This window comes from Leptidea sinapis, chromosome 44 (genome assembly GCF_905404315.1).
Source record: "Leptidea sinapis chromosome 44, ilLepSina1.1, whole genome shotgun sequence".
Classification (NCBI taxonomy): domain Eukaryota; kingdom Metazoa; phylum Arthropoda; class Insecta; order Lepidoptera; family Pieridae; genus Leptidea; species Leptidea sinapis.
Window position 1 is genome coordinate 584,101 of NC_066308.1, and position 7,470 is coordinate 591,570.

The window sequence follows — 7,470 nt, forward strand, 5'->3', positions numbered from 1 at the left end:
CAGAAGCCGGGAAACACAGTTACTAAAGAAAGTTACTTCTATTTGACTCGCGGAACATAGCATGGAGATGGTAGATAAATAATAGTAAATTAGTAAAATTAATGAAAATAAAAATAAAAACTTCTTAACAAACAATAAAGTGTGCGTGTGAGTGTGCAAGTGTGTGTGTGTGTGTGTAAGTGTGTGTGTGTGTAAGTGTGTGTGTGTGAGTGTGTCAGTGATTGTGTGTGAGAGTTTCAATCCTTTTTATAAAATTGTCTGAATGATATTTTCAGTTTCTTGATAATCTAGAATCATTAAGTATAATTCAATTTTTCGTTTTGAATCGCGGGTAGTAAGTTTTTTCAGGTTTAAAATACGGCAAAGTTTATTGTATATATGTGGCAGAAGAAAATACGGTAGTATTTTGATAAAGGTGCTACTAACCTGGGGATTAGGGATTTTAAAGACTCTTTGTTTGATTAGATCATTGTATTGCAAAGAATTTAAAACTCTGCTGTGAGTTGTAATAGTTGCTCTCAGAATGAACAGTTGACGTACGCGGAGACTCTCTTTATATAACAAGTCGGTACTGTATCTATATTTTTTACGTAACATTACCTTTAGGACTGCACGTTGTGCTCTTTCCAGATTGATGAAAAGAGTGTTTGCGGCACCTCCCCAAACAGTAATGCAGTATGTAAGTATTACTTGGCACAAGGTTTTGTAAACTAAAATTAAAGTATCTTTCCCAGCAGAGTATCTTAGTTTTTTCATAATCATGATAATTTTTCGGACCCGTGTTGAGAGATTATTTATTTGAAAACTTTGTGACAGTGGTTCATCTATTATAATTCCAAGATACTTTATATTGCTGATTTGGTCTATAATTTTACAGTTGTTATGACATTGATGCAAAGAAGGTGATGGGCAAGTGTGAAGAATTAATGGTTTTTTTGACGGTGGACTTGAAGCTTTAGTTTTATGAAATGCTATGTATTTAGTTTTATCAAAATTTAATGTTAGAAGATTTTGCATGAACCAGTTGCTGATAAAAATCATACCTTTTTCTGCTTTTTCATATACCTCATTTCAATTTCTCCCTTCGAATAAAACCACTGTGTCATCCGCATAGCAAATAATATCAGCCTTAATGTTAGTCAGTGAAAATAAATCGCTCATATATAGAAGGAAGAGTGTCGGCCCCAGTATACTTCCTTGAGGAACACCAAAATCTATTCGTCGTTGGTCACTGATCGTGTTTCCTACACGTACTCGTTGTGTTCGATCGGAAAGATAGCTAGAGAACCAGTTGTAAGCCAACCCTCGTATACCCGCAAACTGAAGTTTTTGTAGAAGTATTGGCTTTGACACTGTATCAAGATCAAGATTTGGCAAGATCAATGAACACTCCTAAGCAAGTTTTTTTTTGGTCCAAAGCCTTCGATACAGTGTCAGTTAATAATAAAACTGCGTGTTCGGTGGATTTTCCGCGCCTGAAACCGAATTGGTGCTCTGGAATGATATTATGTCTTTCAAAGAATGTTATGAGTCTGTTATTGACAATTTTTTCTAGAAGCTTAGAGAATATACTAAGAAGTGAAATGGGTCTATAATTGGATGGGTTATATCTATCACCGTTTTTAAAAATAGGGGTAACGAGCGCTTGTTTCCATATATCAGGGAAGGTACCTGAAGCTAAACTTAGATTGAAGATATGGGTAAGTGGTTTAATTATAATATGTTTTATTGATTTAATAAGTAGGGGTGATTTTGTCTAGACCTGGAGCGCTGTGTTGTTTAAGATTGCAAATAAGTTTACCGACTTCGTCTTCATCTGTCGGTGGCAAGAAAAACCAATCAGCAGGGGAGTTTTCTAATTTTACCGATGATGCCAGAAGCTCCTCTGTAGTAGAGAGATTGTTCAATATTTTAGTAGCCAAGTTTTGGCCTACTTGAGTAAAATAATTGTTACAGTAGTTAAGTGAGGTAGCGTGATCAGAGTTTATTTCATTGAGAAGTGAAGATTCGCGTTTTACTTTATTAATGTGACAAATATCTTTGATAGTTTCCCAAAACTTTTTTGGATTATCTTTATTACTAATCAGCAAATGTTTTTCGTAATATGATATAAGGCGTCGTTGAAAAGTGGTTAGAAAATTTCGGTACCTTTTATAAGTGATCTGGATAATAGAATTATTGGGATTTAGTTTTGCTTGAAGATGAAGTTTGTCCCTATTTCTTTGGCATCTTATAAGACCAGCGGTGATCCAAGGCTTAAATATGATTTTAGAGCGCTTAATAGTTAATTCTTTTGTGTTACTTTTTATTGAATCTTCTATTAGTTGATTAAATCTATTTGCCGCATCATTTACATTTAATTTATCTGTGACGGTACTCAAATCAATTAAAGATAATTCTTTTGACATTGACAAGTAATTAGTTTTTGTATTTGAGTGTTTCTTAAATCTCTTACTGTTTCCGATTTTCATAAATAACATGCATATGTCATGATCTGTTATATCTGTTAAGCAGACTAAACCTACCGCTTTAATCGGATTTTTAACGAAATAATGATCGAGACAAGCACTGCCGCGTGTAAGCTTGTTAATTGCTGATATTAGCTGGTATTCCAGTAATAAACATAAATAATCTGAGCATTGAGTATTCAAAGGGACGGAACAAATATCTAAGTTTATGTCGCCGGTTATAATTCTGTTATTTTTAGAAGAGCTGTTGCATAAAACATTGTTTAGTGAGAAGAGAAAGTTACCACTATCTTTGAACGATGGGGAGCGGTATATAGCCAAAATGAGTATTTCTGTACCTAGGCAGATTTCAAGACAATTGCAATCGTCACATTGTGATTCATTTACATTTGCGTCAAATGAGTTCTTTATGTAAGCTACCACGCCGCCACTTTTAATTATTATTTTAGTTGTATGGAATTTGTTATATCCGGGCATCTGTGGTATAACTGTACCTTTCATTCTAAGTCTATGGTTGAAGCTTATTTCGATGTTTTAAATGTACAGTTGGATTTATTAGATTACATTGATTCAACATTCGTGCCAGCCAAAAAGATTTTACATTAAATAAAAGTATTGACATAATTATTTTGTACATTATTCGTATTTGTAAGTATTTTATTTTTCATAATCTTATGTATATTTACTTTCAGTTAAGGTGACTTAGGATAATTAAAAACAAATAAAAATATTCTAATTCAAAATAGGATGTGATATCACTTAATGTAAGTAAAAAACTGCGACCAATTCTTTTTTTTCATAAAAAATATGGTTACAAATAATATCGTACGATTAAACTTATTATTTAATAGCCTGAGGGCGGTCGCTCCATTCCCAATCTGTGGTGTCATTTAGAAAGTCATTTATGTTATAGTAACCTTTACCGCACAAACTTTTTTTTTAAATCTTTTGAATTTCGTAAAACATACTGAAAATATAATATTATGATAACATCAAAAGCTTGAAACTTCAATAATTTGTCAGTGATTTATGGTTACAAACGATCGCAAAAAAAGTGACGTCACGGTGGATTTCAGTCTCACCTTAGTTCTAGAGACTGTCCGGAACTGTGATAAATCACTGATTTGAGACAACTATACTTTATGTAACTTTGCCAAAAAACATTAAGGATTTATTAAAACATTTGGACGAGCCGTATTATAGCGCAGTGGTTAGTTAAAACAAATATTGACGATCGCCATTCATTATTGAGAACCTATGTTTTTTTATGATAGTAAGGACGAGACGAGCAGAACGTTCAACTGATGGTAATTTATACGCCCTGCCCATTACAAAACAGTGCCGCTCAGGATTCTTGACAAACCCACAAAATTCTGAGCGGCACTACAAGTGCTCTGAGACATAAGATGTTAAGTCTCATTTGCCCTGTAATTTCACTTGCTACGGCGCCCTTCAACTTTTAGTAGTTGTCCGTTGCATTCGCAACTAAAGGTCTCAAATCTAAAAATCTCAATAAAATGTTGTTAAGTAGGGATAACAGAGGGAGTTATCATACTGAAACATGCAGGGCAAACCTGTCAGCCAGAAAGTTAGCTTAGGGTCATCCCATTCTGCACGGACGAACGCCATTGCCTTACATTGGGCACTTTTCATTCAAAATGACACTGCTACTGCTACTGAACACAAAATGACTCATAAGTGCCGAATGAATTTATTAGTCAACCGATCCGACAATGTCGAATTTAGGCATTGGGCATCATTGACTTTCACTTCGAATGGACAAAAAATTTGCAGTCTGAAGCCAAAAGAGAACATTCATAACAAGATAACATCAAAAGCGCGTACTCCTTCCTTAAAAGCCGGCAACGCTCCTGTGATTCCTCTGGTGTTGCAATAAATTGTGGGCGGCGGTGATCACTTAACACTAGGTGACCTGTACGCTCGTTTGTCTTCCTATTCCATAAAAAAAACATCATTCGCATTCGGCCATTTTGTTTAGAGTTCTGTAGTAGACCAGCCTAGCGGAATTCTCTTAGAAAAAAACAACTCACTCGATTGTTTGAAACGTGCAGTACAGATGACGGCTGTAATCTTGAAAAAAAAACGGAGATAGCCAAAACCACTAAGTTTTAAGCAACTGTTCGTCTTCAAACTTAGCTGGATTATACTTCGTCGCCAATCGGAATACTGCAATTACTACTATTTCAAACTTATGTCAAATGATAGTACTATACGTCAGGAGTACCTTCAAAAAAAGCGCGTATACCTTACTTAAAGGCCGGCAACTCTCCTGTGATTCCTCTGGTGTTGCAAGAAAATATGGACGACGGTGCTCACTTAACAGCAGGTGACCCGTCCGCTCGTTTCTCATCCTTTTCCAGAATAAAAATGATTGCACGACTCTTACTCAACTAAATTTCAACTTTTACTAAGGTAGTCCTCATATTACGTAGTATAATATCCGTACATAAATGTCAGCGTTTAGGCAGTTTAGTCGATTTTAGTCGACGAGATATTGAAATAAAAGAGCAGCTGAATGTACTTTTCACTATCATTCTATAAATGCCGTGTGCACATGGAAATAAAAAAGTGAATTATTCACTTGAGTGAACAATCATTCGAGTGAATCGTCTGATTTCACCTTTACTTAAGAAGTATTGTAATAGTTAAGAGAATACAATATTAATTAGTAACATGTCAAATCATGATGTCTTAAACTCCAGATATACTTATTGTTATGATATACGAACGGGTAAGAAATAAAAAATAATAATATTACAATTCAGTTGAAATTTTTGTTGGTGTCCTTTTTTGTTCATTTTTGATGAATTCGTTGCTGTTAATACAAATCAATTTACGATCATAGATCAGCTTTTGCATTAGAAAACGTTTGCTGAAATTATACATATCGATTACTATGCAGTGATTTTTATCGTGGTATAGTATGGTATACTTTATATTGTTGTATTACCAGTGGGAGGCTCATCTGCATAGGATGCCTGCTAGATTATGGATACCACAAGGGCGCCTATTTCTGCTGTGAAGCCGTAATGTGTAAGCTTTTGTGTGTTTCGGTCTGAAGGGCGTCGTAGCTAGTGAAATTAAAGGGCAAACGAGACTTAACAACTTATGTCTCAAAGAGACGAGCGCAATTGTAGTGTCGAACAGATTTTTTTGAATTTTTCTAGAATCATGAACGGCACTGCATTGTAATGGGCAGGGCGTATAAATTACTATCAGCGGAACGTCCTGCTCGCCTCGTCTCCTTTTATCATAAAAAATAACATTGTTACATAAGCTGATAAATTTAGTATTATTACTTATAAATTTGGTATTATTTATACGTTACCGTATTCAGTTTCATAAATCTCCATTTAGAATCATTTCACACGTGAATAGGCTCGTTAGTCATAAATATCCTAACACTGGTCGTTATGTCTCATTCAACGAATGAATAGTGTGATGATAAAAAATAAAAGCCAATGATGTTCAGGTTTTGTTATAATGTTTGTTATAATGGCGTTGAGCACTTTTCTTGCGAGTGGTATAATATGTTAAAATCGCGTCAGGGCACGTGGCCTGATCGAAAATTCGTGACACAGTCGTTGAAATTATGGATGAAAGATTTATACTTCTAATTATAGTTCAGCTATTTCAAATTAATGGTCACACAGTTATTGGACCCTTGAATTGAAGCCGAAACACCGCGAGGTCGAGGGATCGAATCTCAACCGTGAAATATTTTTACAGTTTATTAAAGATGAAAGTTGATTTTTCTGAGATAATCTTTAATGTAAAATAATTGTAATAGTTCTGAGTTGTTAATTTTTTTATGTAATATAAATTGTCATTTTTATGTACGATAGCGCAATAAATGAATGTTGTAATTAACTACGTAACTGCTAGTACTTCTATACTGATAAATTAAGCAAATTCGTGCAAAATCACTCCCTAACCATTCCAAAATGCACAACGTTAATGTTCAAATTTTCTCTTCTGCCGGCACTCTAGGAGCACAACCTTTTTTTTAATTCCAAGAAATGTTGCTTATAGCTTCATTTCCTTCCTCATTCCCTTTATGGGAATGCAACAAAAATACTTAAACGTCATAATTAAGTCACGAGTAAGTTCAAAAATTTATGTAAATTATTGAACAAAACCACAAGATGAGTCAAAATATTTTCTGTCCTACCAATATTATAAAATAAAAATTGTAACAGTTGTTTCTTACGAAAATGCAAATATCTTAAAGGATTTGTACAAAGACGGCACTCAGGTAGCTTATCACTTGTATTAAAGCCAACGATATTTTAATCACGTCTTTGACCCAATTCTGAAGTTAATGTAGATAAGTTCAGAGGCGGAAATTAGCATCCAAATAATAACAAGTATTTTGGTTGGCCATCCGTTTATATTATAAACTTAAGAATTATACACATCAACAGCTCAAATAATATAGCATTACAGTTAACAGCTTAAACCTGATTTAAACGTAGCTTTAAACTGCTACGCTAGCACTACGTACATATTTTAGTCTTCTACCTATAATAATATTATGTTTTCAAATAGCTATACTATAATATTAACTACGTTACTAGTGACCGCTACATAACTACACAGCTACACCATGCTACACAGCTATACCATGGTGGACTTAACTACTTCGATCCTCCACTTACCTTTGATTGAGTAGTACATATTAAATTATTAAAACTAAAATTATAATATATAATATGATTAATATCTAATTTTACTACAATAATTTTAATTCCCGGTTTGCCTGGATACAACCGCATTGGCTTTTTTTTAACTAAAAACTAATTTTATCCATAAATGTAACGAGTAAATTTTAATATATTTTACCTATAAATGTATTGGGAGGAATTAATGTATATTTAATGTTATTAATTAAATATGTATTATATTAAATATCTATTTACAATCATCACATATATAGATAGAATCAGTTTGTATATAGCGGAAACTGTGTAAGCAAAGCGAA